Source organism: Heptranchias perlo, chromosome 31 (genome assembly GCF_035084215.1).
Source record: "Heptranchias perlo isolate sHepPer1 chromosome 31, sHepPer1.hap1, whole genome shotgun sequence".
Classification (NCBI taxonomy): Eukaryota; Metazoa; Chordata; class Chondrichthyes; order Hexanchiformes; family Hexanchidae; genus Heptranchias; species Heptranchias perlo.
Genome location: NC_090355.1, coordinates 15,780,466 through 15,793,543, shown reverse-complemented (window position 1 = coordinate 15,793,543; position 13,078 = coordinate 15,780,466). Strand labels below are relative to the sequence as shown.

At 44.0% G+C, this 13,078-nt stretch overlaps 1 protein-coding gene across 1 annotated transcript in view; it reads left to right on the top strand.

Moving 5' to 3' along the window:
* The first annotated feature begins 780 nt into the window (after positions 1-780).
* The window catches only part of akna (AT-hook transcription factor), a 140,476-nt gene continuing 128,178 nt past the window's right edge, over positions 781-13,078 (top strand). The window contains exon 1 of the mRNA XM_067969615.1: positions 781-839. The gene's annotated coding sequence lies outside the window, so the exon portion shown is untranslated. The remainder of the gene's footprint in view (positions 840-13,078) is intronic.

Here is a 13,078-nt window from a genome sequence, read left to right as displayed (position 1 = left end):
GTCAGGCGGCATCTGTGGAGAGAGAAATGTTTAACGTTCCCGCCACATTCTTCCACAGCATTGCCTGATTTTCCACACTTCCCTCTCCCTCTGCTGTCCTGTTGCAATCATTCACACCTCCTCCGGACCCATCTTTTGTTTCTATACCTGTCCCATTATCACCTCCTTTTGCCTTGCACCATCATCCCTTTTGTCATTTAATCACTCCTGCCCTCCATCCTGTCACAGCTCTTGCCCTTTCGATGTTTCCTTGCCTCCTTTGCTCTGGCTCTGTAATTGCTTAAAAGCTGTTCACCTCTAACATCTTCTGGTTCTTGATGAAAGGTCGTTGACCTGAAACCTGAACTACGAAAGAGTAAGTTCACCTTGGAGGTGCAACCCTTCCTGAGGTCAAGTCTGATCAGGTCTCACTTCCAATCCTGAACCTCTCAGATGCTGACCGATTTGCATTTCCTGCACTTTCTGTGTTTTTTTAAAAAGATATCCTGTACGAAAGCATTGCTTTCGATGATATCTTTGTCGAGCCACATCACGCTCTGGTGACCAGTCTTGCGGGAGACTTCCCTTCGCAGAGCAGAAATACTCTGCGCTGCCGGACGAGGGTGTCACAGAACAAGGATCTGCAGCCTGGCTCCTCCCCATTGTGTTGCAGCAACCAATCGGACGCGTAGGAAACACATTTGCCGAACATATTAACATAAATTATGGTAATGAACTGCAACTTGGAAACTTATTGTTTACTTTGGAATAAAGTGAAAATTCAACTTCCGCCTGAACATTGCTTGGAACCGACAGCTCGGACCTCAGCAGCTCCCAGCACCTCGATGCAGGCTTTTCTGGTGAGTAAAGAAAATGTACTAAAGATTTTTTTTAAATCGCTGGTTTTGGGGTTTTTTTGTGGTGGGGGGGGGGGGGGGGGAAAGAGAGTCAATTGAAGCTCCTTTGATTTGGATGACAGGGTTGAGTTGCATTTGTCCTGGGGACAGGACTGGAGCGGAGCAGAAACACTCCCAGCAAACAGTGTCGGTGCGAGGTTTACAACGTGGCCATCGGCAGAATATAATCAGCGGCGTTGCTGGGACGCTGGTGTGAAATGCCCCTGAAACTGCTCAGACTTCCTTTGTGGTGTCGCCGCGGACACGCTGCTCTGATCCGCTTGGCTTTGCACGGATGCCAAGCAACGAGTCCCAGGGAATCGTGTGTGAGGTCCGCCGCAATCCTCTCCACCTTCTGCTCGTAAGCCATAAAACACTTACACGTTCCGATGAAGTTGCTTCGTACTAAAAGGGGCTTTCCTTTGGATTCTTGGGACCATTTTCTGACGTTAATGTTGTTGAAATACTTTGGTTTTGTTTCTCCTGTTTTTCTCAATCTTTATTCTTTGGATATGACCGTCTTTCCAGGCTCCATTTGTGATTTATGGGTTTTTGAAGTCTTATGGCTTATAAGAAACGTTGGAGGGAGCCCAAAAAAAGACTTGATAGGCGGTTGAACAAGCCAGACACACTCGTACATCTCTTATCCCTTCAGTCCTTGCAATATGTCAATCTCAACACTGCTCCTTCATGGCACATGTTGTTAAGGCACTTTTTGCTTGGTACCAGATATTGCAGCAGCACTGTATGGATCTCCCCGCAGGCCCCTATCCTGTTTATTCTATCTTACCTGGGCACCACATTTCAATACATACGTAGAATTTTACAGCACAGAAACCGGCCGTTCGGCACAACAGGTTTATGCTCCATTGGAGCCTCCTCCCACCTTACCCCATCAACATAGCCTTCTATTCCTTTCTCCCTCACGCACTTATCTAGCTTCCCCTTAAATGCATCTGTGCTATTCGTCTCAATCACTCTATGTGGTAGTGAGTTCCACATCCTCACCACTCTCTGGGTAAAAAAGTTTCTCCTGAATTCCTTATTGGATTTATGAGTGACTATCGAAGGAGGCCGATTAGGAATACAGAGACCCTGTGCACATGAAAGAATGACATCATTATGAGCACTCTTTCATTCTGTTTATTTTCACTGGGCAGCTTTAATGCTACTGCTGTTGTGACAACAATTGATGTCAGAGGCACTAACTGGCTCCATGCGGTTCGCAGTGGAGGTGGAGCCAGTTGCAGTTCACATGAATAAGTAAGCCGTCACTGCCACCAGAACAAAAATGGTAATAGGAACAGGAGTAGGCCATTCAATCAGGGGCGGACTGGCCATATGGGAATTCGGGGAGATTTTCCAAGTGCAACCGTGAACGGTTCCATCACGCTGTATTATCAGGGCACCGCATTTTCAGTGAGAATCCTGAAGAATCCCTTTCGGGGGACTCAGTCAGCCAGGACTCAATCCATTCTATTAGCCATAGCAGCTCGACCTTTTTAACCCTGGTTCCCTGCCCTTTCTCCATTTCACTTAATACCTTACCTTCCAAGTAAGTATCTAACCTCCCTTTTAATCACCTCAAATGATTCAATTCTGCATCTGTGGCTTTCTGTGCAATTCAATCTGCATTTGCTTTTAGCCGACCCAGCTTGAATTCTTCAGATTATGGGGTCCAATTTGTCTTTTGGGTGACCGATTGGTTGGCCAGCCATTCCGTCGGTGAAGAGCCCCTGCAATTTTGAGGCTCCGGCCTGATTTAAATCTGGCAGGCGAGCTGCGGGCTGCCAAACAGGTGTCGCGGTTCAGCTCGCTGGATTGAGGCCTTGAGATAGGGCCGCCGGCAAGGTAAGTTACTGGGGGGGTCGTCACTATCGCAGAGGGTGAGGGGACCCGGAGTGGCAGTGGCCCAGATTATTTTTTGTGGACTCTGGTGGAGCACTTATGCTCCTCTGGGGCCCACAAAAAAAATAACTTAACGCTTACCGCCTCTTTGGTTCCATCGCCCGTGGAACTGGCCCACTCACTGCACAGTCCCGACCTAAGATGGTAATCGGGCTCCTATTTATGTTCTATTTCCATGTTAAAAGGGTCCTATCACCTGAAACAGGCAGGCGCTTTGGACACCTGGCGGTAAGCCACTGTCAAAATTGAGCTGTTTGAGCATCGCCGTTAACCAGGAGGTGAGGCAACCAACCCCATTTTCAGGCCATTATTGCCTCGTTATCACCAGGTGAAGGCAGTAAAAATTGACCCCGACGACCTTATATTCTTAGGTTTTTTTAAATTTATAAGTACAACCAGCAGAGGGAGAAGTGTGTGCTTTCCATTGGCTGCACTCTACCAGTGTAAAAGCATCGACACGGAACCAGGACATAGATCAGAGAGATACTGGTTCAATTCCTGGTCTGTGCTGAGTTAGCTGCTTTGAACCAGGGCAGCTGTAGATATGCTACAGTTAGTCTCTGTGCCGTTGGATTAGGGAGGGGAAAAACCAGCCCAGGTTTCACCTTTTGTCCAGTGCCCGATGTGGGGAAGTGCAAATGTCTCATCATTGTAGATGAATAGCCTGCCAACACTCACTTTCTGGTTTCCCACATTGAAGAGTGGCCACCTGGGTGAGGTATTGGCGGGCTGCCATTGCCCCTGTGACCACTCCCCAACAACAACAACTTGTATTTATATAGTGCCTTTAATGTAGGAAAAACATCCCAAGGTGCTTTACAGAGGTGTAATCAAAAACAAAATGAATGTGGAGCCAAAGAAGGAGCTATTAATGGAGTGACAAAGAGATTGGTTTTAAGCAAGGTCTTAAAGGAGGAGAGGGATTTGCAGAGGCAGAGGGGTTTTGAGGAGGGAATTTGAGTGTGTGAGGATGAAAATTTTAAACTTGCGGCATTGGGGGACTGGGAGCCAATGTAGGTCAACAAGGGCATAGATGATGTGTGAGCAGGACCTTGGTGCAGGTTAGAATACAGGCAGCAGCGTTTTGGATGGGCTGAAGTTTATGGAGGATGGGAGGCCAATCAGGAGAACATTGGAATAGTTGAGTCCGGAGGTGACAAAGTCATGGAAGAGGCTTTCAGCAATAGATGCGCTGAGTTAAGGACAGATTCGGGCAATGTTGTGGAATCAGGTCGTTTTTGTGATGGTGAGCATGTAGGACCGGGAGCTCAGCTCGGGATCGAATGGGACACCGCAGTTGTGAACAGCCTGGTTCAGCCTGAGACATTGGCCGGAAAGGGGGATGGAATCGCTGGCAATGGGACAAAGTTTGTGGCGGGTGTTGAAGAGGATGGCTTTGGTCTTCCCAGTGTTTAGCTGGAGGAAAATGCAGCTCATCCAAGACTGGATGTCGGACAAGCAGTCTGACAACACATTGACAGTGGAGAGTACCCCAGTAAGAGTCGGTGTCTCCAGCGGTGGAGGGGAGAAAACCAGTCCAAGAAAAAGAACCAGTATGCTTTGCCATTATACTGGTAGACTTGTCCGAATTTCCATTGAGAAGCCGATGTACCCTGATTGAATAGCATGTACATTAATCATTGACTATAGGTATAACTGACAATCACTAACAAGTAGTTGCACTGCAGTGAAGTGTATGTGGAAGATTGAAACATTTTGATAGTGTGAATACAGCTTGTTAGGAACAGATTTCCTCCTCTAAAATTTAATGCCACCAAATATAACGCTAGTTACACAGTAATAGCTAAGCCACACAAACTAGGAAGGTTGTGGGTTCAATCAACCTATGTGGCATTACGTAATCTCTGCTGAGAAGTGATGATGGTGGGGATACTACACATGGCCTCAGCACCCTTAGACTGGGGAGGGACAAAATTCAGCCAGGATTCCCACTCATGGCTGCCCAGAAACTCTAGCCCGAACCCTAGCCCAGAAACTCCTACTGGAAAGTGGGTACGTGAGTGGTCATTGAGTGAGAACTAGATTGAGCTTGGCTGAGATGTCCCCTTTGGTTGAATAAGCTTCCAAACACTCGCTGTCTAGGTTCACACATGAATAATAGTAGAGGGTGGCTGGTGCCCATGAAACCATAGGCCAGTTTTTTGACAGCCCCCTTAGGAAAGGAAGGGAGGCAGGGAATATGCTGTAAAATGGATGGTGTATTCTTTAGAGTACGGAGACTGAGCAGAGGGTCACACAGGGGTTGGGTGAACATGAAGCATTCTGATCACTTAATATGAGCGCAGAGTGCATGAGATCACCGCGGTACATTGATAGCCTGCGACAACAGCTGAATTGTGTGTCACTTACATGAGAACACAGCGGTGTTTCACAGTGACCAGATAGAATACTGAAGTTAATCTGTGCCTCCCAGTGAACTGTAATTCTTGAAAAGTCACCAGATTTATTGGACAAAATGAGGTGCGATTTGCAGTGACACCAAACCAATACTGAGCCTCGTTAGATGAGTATTTATCCATGTGATCACCCCCTTCTTGATTCATCTCTTCTCTTTTTTTCAGCCTGTGTTTCTCACTTGAAAGCATGCATTCAGTGCATGTTGGTTTAAATGTTAATTATCTGTCTGAATTCAAGTAGTATGCTGTTCATTTGGGGGTTTTGAATTCCACTGGTAATACACCGAGAGACACCCTCCAGGCCTTCTAACATAGTATGTAGCCATTTGTTTAAAAAAACTTGCCTAGTCCAATAAAATTCATTTCAGATCTTTTCTACACTCGGCGCAAAACATATCAGTGTATGTCGATCCGTCAGCAAGAGATGAAATTCTCATGTGTGGAGAGAATTTGAATTATTGGGTTCTGACCTCTGGGTTATTAGACAGTGATTTGATACTTCATCTGTCAGAATTTATGTGAGAGCCAACTCAGCTCAGAGGACAATATTCTTTTTCATCTGAGTGCCTCAGATTACACTAGCAGACTAGAACTACCCTCTCCGGAGTTCAGTTTGAAAGTTGGGCAAGAATGAAATGACATTCGATGCAGGTAGTTGCAGTCTGTCTGCTGATGTCTGGAAAACACCGAAAGGAAAGCGGAGTTGAAAGCTGCAGAGGGTAATAACCAGAGAATTGGGCTTCAGGAACAAGAGAAACTCTCTTGCAATGTTGTTCATTCCAGAACCGTAATAAAAGGAACAACCACTGCTACATTTCTATGGTGTTCCTCATGTATGTAGGGATGCCTCAGAGCTATTTACATGGCACTGGGCACAAAAGAGTCGGACGGAGAGGCTAAAGCAAGATTGAAGGGAAGGGTCTTTGCAGAGGCTTTAGAAAGCAGGGAGGAAGCTGACAAGGTGAAGGTGTTGAAGGAGAGAGTTCCAGAGGGAATAATGCAGCTGTTCAGATGTCAGCTTTGGCTCAGTCGGTGGCACTTTCATCTCTGAGTCAGTAAGTTGTGAGTTCAAATTCCACTCCAGAGATTTGAGCACATAATCCAGGCTGACACTCAAGTGCTGTACTGAGGGAGTGCTGCACTGTCGGAGGTCTTTTGGATGAGACGTTAAACCAAGGCTCCATCTGCTCTCTCAGCCAGACATAAAAGATCCGATGCCACTATTCAAAGAAGTGCAGGGGGGTTCTCCCTGGTGCCCTGGCCAATATTTATCTCTCAATCAACATCACTAAAATAAATTACCTGGTCATTATCTCATTGCTGTTTGTGAGACCTTTATGTGCCAACTTGGCTGCCACATTACAACGTCGACTATAATTCAAAAGTACTTTATTGGCTGTAAAGCCCTTTGGGGCATCCTGAGATCGGGAAAGGTACAATAGAAATGCAAGTCTTTCTTTCTTCTATATTCAGCAAGGCAAAGGTTGATCCCAAATGTGAATATATCTTGAGTGGCCCCTCAGCCATCGTTATGATCTGGAATACACAGCCTGAAAGGGTGGAGGAGGCAGATCCAATAGTAACTTTTAAAAGGGAATTGGATATATACTCTAAAGGGAAAATAGGACTATGGGGAAAGAACAGGGAAGTGGGGCTAATTGGATAGATCTTTCAAAGAGCTGGCACGGGCCTGATAGGCCAAATGGCCTCCTTTTGAACTGTAAGATTCTATGATCATTTTAAATTAACTGGCCCAGCGGCAAACTGACTGGATCGGATTGGCCACCCGTTTACACCTCACCTGATTTTACTTTCCATTAATCTGATCGTGTTTCCCGCCCAGCAGGTTATGCGAAAATTATCCCCTCTATGTAGATTTCTCAGGAGCTTGGTTTAGGACACTCTTAAACACAATGATGGGTTTCTGCACATCAGACCAAACAATTTGCACAATAACTAACTGTAGCCAATGTATCTAATCCCCTGAGGGAAGTTTTTGCATTATTTTTCCTGCCCCAAATATAACTAAAAAATGAAATTTGTATCTAGTATTGGAGTCTACATTATTTACCCTCGGCCGGTTGATTTCTCGAGGGTGATGTTTTCCTGGTTCAGAACAATGCAGTTTCCTAGAATATTTATTCTTCTTTACCCACAGTTATCCTGATAACCTTCTGTCCCATTGTAACTGAATGTTTATTCGAGCTATCTTTTTAAACACCATTAGTTGTTTTTATTGGAGTTCTGTTTCACTTATTCACAACTCTAAGTGGTTGGGAGGGACGGGTGAAAGAAAATCTATTTTCTACGCTCTCTTGAGGCTATTTAATTTTGTGTTACCGGATCTGTGACTCCAGTCCAACTTAAACTGTTTGCTTGCATCCACATTATCTTTGTCTCTTAGCATCTTAATGACCTGGATCATGTCCCCTTCAATTTTCCTTTCTGCAATGTAGTTCAGTTGTGAATCTTTCCTCATACTCTTGAGTCCTGGACTCATCCTTGTCACTCTTTCCTGAGCTCTCTGCAACACATCAATACCCTTGTGAAGGCAATGTCTAAAATTCTACATAGCATTCCCAAAGACTTTACCAATGATTGATGCGAGTGCAACAACAATAATATGAGCCCACTAAGTCGTGTGCGGCACAAATTGTATTTAAGTGTGCAAGTTCATTGTATTTAACAGGTCTGTGATACATTTTCCGCTGAACCTTAAAGGGTAATGTGGAGTATTAGCAAAGTACAGGACCAAAAACAAAGTACAGGACCAAAAAAGACCCAAGCAGACCCTCTGGAGTCTGCCAAAGCAGAGGTGTGATGATGCTGTTTTTTTAGCCAAATGCATTATGTTGATTTGTGCAAAAATCACCCATCAAAAAAACAGTTATGTCACCTCCACTGCAGTGTAAATCATGGCACGTTCTAAATTATGTCACAAGCTCAGGCAGCAGAATCAATTCAAAGTAATTTCTAAAAATAACCCTTAAGGAACATCCTATAAGACATGAACATGTTTGTGCAGGGAGGAATGTGAAATGAATTTGCAATGATGTTGGCATTGAAAAACAAATTCTTTTGTTTTTATAACCATTCAAACTCCCTACCCTGTCCTTCCCCTAAAAATTCCATCAGCTGGATGAAATTTTACTTCTTTCCTCTTTCCCATCTTTTTTCATCTACTCTGATTTTCTTGGCATAAGTTATCGACCATCTGTGATTAATTTGCAACCCAGTGAAAAAAGGTTCTGGAAAATCCTACAGTGCTTTGTAATCCTGAGAGATTCAATCAAATGAAAGTTTGCGTTGACATGCTGCAGATGAAGAAATTCTTGGGTTTATTTTAATTCCACGAGAGCATGAATGCTCTCAGCAACCAAAAAGATTTTTTTTTAAAGTTGTTAGGCGCTGCCTCTCTGGAACATCGATAAAATCTAACATCAAAATATGCAACTCTGACTGCAGAGTTAGAAGAATTGAAAAAGATTCTTGTCTGTCTGAATTGAACTCTCAGAAACTAGAATTGCTAATTATACAAGCATACGGAAATGACGGACAAGAAGGGACCAACTGGTTCATACAGTCAAGTTGCACTAAGCATCATGACCCTCAATGTCCCCCAACCACTAGCAGCCATTGTAATCTGATCGGAGTGGCAAAAAAAACCCCAGATAAATAACCCGAAGCCAATTCAGGGGAAAAAAAATTCTGGGAAATTCCTCTCTGATCCCTAAAGGTGATTAAAACGAGTTCCAGGAGCCAACAGTAACCATGAGGCACATCACCCACCAACCCACCTTCCTCTTGTATACTGTGATATCAGCCACAACTAGAACTCATCCAGCTCCCTTTTGGACGCTTGCTGTGAACCTCCAGTCAATGAATGAGCCAGTAACTTGTTCCAAAGGTCAATGACCCTCTGCAAAAAAGAAAAACGTCCTGACATCGATCCTGGTCCTTTGCTTGTGTAACTTATACACATCTTCCCTGGTTCGCCTTAACCGTATCTAATTCAAATAATCTGTCCACGTGGACACAGTCTGGTACATTCATTATTTTAAATATCTCAATCAACTCATCCCGAAGTCTTTGCTTTTCCAGAGTAAAAAGACCCAGCTCACTAAGCTTATCAAAGTAACTGAGGGCTTTTAAATTAGCTAACAATCTAATGAGCCTCCTGAACCTTTTCCAGAGCCTCTTTGTCATTCTCCATGTGAACAGACTAAAACTGGACACTGCACTCTCGGCTTAACCAAGACTTTATACAAGGACACTATAATGCTTTTTGTTTTATGTTGGATCCTCATAGCAATACATCCTAACGCTCTATTTGCTTTTGCTATAGCCTCGAGGCACTGGTCATGAACCTTTTAGAGACTCGTGTATTGAAATGATCAAGTGCTTTCCATAGTGGAGACCCAATTCTCCACAGCTTAATATAGGTCACTTAAGTTTTAGGGCCGTGCTTGTAATTGAGGGGAAACTTCTGCATGTCAAATATATAAAATATAAGGTTACACTGCCTTGGAATTAAAAATCTGTTTTTGGGTGAGGCAGAGATGATAGTTTGCCTAAGAAGCGTTTTTCTGATGTGATTCATTTGGAAGATAGTCACTTTTAGTAGCATAGCATAGATAATTGCAAGCATGTTTCTATCTGCTTACAAAGATGCATTTTGTTTATTCCCAAGCTGAAGGAAAAATCACAACATTTTTTAACACGCATTCATATATCTGCTTCTGTCACTTTACATTGTGTTGGCATGGTATTTCACGCATCCTGGTGCATTAAATGTGTTAAGATGACTGAACAATTTAGGTATGATGTGGAGATGCCGGTGATGGACTGGGGTTGACAATTGTAAACAATTTTACAACACCAAGTTATAGTCCAACAATTTTATTTGAAATTCACAAGCTTTCGGAGGCTTCCTCCTTCCTTGGTGTTGTAAAATTGTTTACAATGAACAATTTAGGTGTTATTGTTCCTGAGGGGATTGTAGAGGCTTGTTGTCTGTGGTTCTAACTGTTTTCTTCATGGGCCACTTGGCACCTGTGCCAAGGAGAGCAAGCAAGCTACTCTGAGGTATTTGCCAAGTTGCTCTGAACTGGTAGCTAAAATGTCAACCCTGGGACAATCCCAGCAATATGAAGGATCAGACCTGAGTTCCCTCACACCCTCCCACCATGCACCGTTTCTCCAAAAACATTGCATCACTAGATCATCAATGATGTTTCGTGATTTTAAAAAAATGCCTTAAAAAACTATGTGGTCAGCAAAATTATTTTTATTTTACAGGTACAGTTGACTGTTTTACCTCCACCCAGGTCAGAAATAATAAATTCTGGAACAATCAATTTCATCACCACGCCAACCGTTCTCCCATCACTGCTCAGAATCTGGCTATTTCCACCTCTGTGAAGAACGTAGGGATGTTTTATTGCAACATCAAATTGCAACATGTACAAGATGCTGAATCAGGATTTATCAAGTGAAAACAATTTCCTATTCTTCAGATGGTCTGATAAAATTATTTTTGTGCAAGCCTGTAGAAACATTAATCTGAGCCCGAAATTTGCTAACAAGCCCAATTTATCCACCTGTAAAGGGAAGTGGGTGATGTGGTGTCTTAACTATGGACATTAAATCACACCCTGGAAACTCAGGATGCTACTCTGTGGCACTGTGAGTTATGCCGGTAAGGGTACCAGGAGTTCGAGAGATGCTCCCAAGGCAGCCCTGGTCTGACAGAGCAGCCTCACCAATCAAACAAGCAGCGTTTACTTTGCCTGCCTGCAGGTTGGAGGAATTGTACTTGGTGATTAAAAATCTCCTCGTTTCCTTTTCATAAGAGCGGCCTAATATATAGTATAATCAAAGTCAGTTGACCGACATTGTGTCGCTCTGCTCTCTTATAAACAAACATGACAAAATATGTGGGAAGCCACTTCATCAACAAGCCATTTTGAAGATGTGTCGGAAATATTAAAAAAAAGTAAAACCTACAATACTAATCTTGAATAAAACACAATCACATAATTTTTGGTCTTCAGAAATGCTGATTTTTGCCATTTCTGGTTAGATGCAGAAATTTGCAGCCTTTAGTACATTGCATGACTGTGACATTGGGCCAGGCAGCTGAGCCATTGCATTATGTGGCTGATCTTCTGCATGTGTGACAGATATAGGCCGTGAGGGATACTAAGCCAATATTATGAGCCAACATTATTAGGAATGAAAGAATGTCAAGCCTCATCAGGGAGACATGCAGTGACCCTTGACCAACACATCATCGTTAATTCCCCGGGCCAGTTAATGGCAATGGTTGGGACTGTGCACTGCTCCATCCACATCTCTGCAACAATTATAGATTTTGTGAGTAAAATCCAATTAAATGTTACGCAAGAGTGATTTGTGGGTTTTTATTTAATATTCAGAAACTTGATTGTTTCACCAGAAGTTGAACTCTTGGTAAATATTGTTTCAATGGATTCAACTTATTACAGTTTATCACAGAGTCTATTTTCATGAAAATGTGTGGTTTTAGTGCTTTGATGAATGTAATGACGCTGCGTAGTTTGTTATTTCATTGTAAAGATTGTATTAGCCAATTCTGACGTTTATTCTGTGTCATTCGAGATCCGCCACTAAATAAACTATCGTATCTTGTTCATTGCAGGCATTAGTCTTGAACTATTTTTAGCCTAATGATTATGGGATATCAGGAGGTAAGTTTTAACTCCAAAGAACGGGTGGGAGTGGGCGGGGTAGTAAAAATGTTAAAAGTTTGGAGCGGGAAGGAATCCTGGCTCCAACTCATCAACTTCCGCGTTTCACCCAGATGCATCTGGGTGCGTGCGTGCTTCAGAAACCCAGAAGTGCTGGCAGGATGAAAGGGGCAATTAGGGTATTTGAAGTAGTTAAGGGAATTAAATGATCGTGTATTGAGGCAGACAAACGATTTTAACTCTACCTGAACGTGATTCCCTTGGCCTCTGAAACATGCCATGGAAACGCAGGCGAGTTGAAGCCGGCAGCCATTTGGATCTTGAAACCAGTGATCGACAAGTGAAGAAAAAGTGAGTTTTTGCAGCAGGGCAGTCAGTTCTCTCAGAGTTCTTTGTGTTTAGACTGAGATTTCTTTGCTCACACTCAGAATTCTTGTGTTCACACATATTTACCTACATTTTGGACCCCCTCAAACTGACGCCATCAGGAGGGCGCAATGGATTTATTCAGCAGTACATCTGAGGAGGAGTCACATCGCCCACCGTGGCAGGCACCGCGTACAGTTCTGGGAGTTGCAGCTCCACAAGACAGAGGTGCGTCACAAGGACCTGCAGAAGAGCAGAGAGGGGACCAACAGAGTGGCTGAGGTCGCAGGAGGCACTACTGCCCACGTGAGAGCGTCTATAGTCAAAGACTGAGCTTCCTGGACCTCTCAAAGGAGCAATGCCTACGGAGGCTCAGATTGAGTCGCCAGGTGGTCACAGACATCTACGTGCCCCTTCATGCAGAGTTGCTCCCGGATGGGCCTGGTGGGCACGCTTTGCCCGTCGCAGTTAAAGTCACCACTGCCCTCAACTTCTTCGCCTCCGGATCCTTCCAGGGTGCCACCGGTGACATCACCAGGATCTCTCAGTTGTCTGCACATAAGTGTATACGACAGGTCATGGATGGCTTGCTTGCCAAGGCATCCGACTACGTCAACTTCCCCATCGACGACATCAGCCTGAGAGGGCAGTGAGTTTCCACTCTGATTGGTTTCCCACAGGTACAGGGCACAATTGATTGCACACATGTAGCAATCCAAGCACCTGCACATGAGCCAGGAATGTTCATCAACTGAAAAGGATATCACTCCATCAATGCACAGCT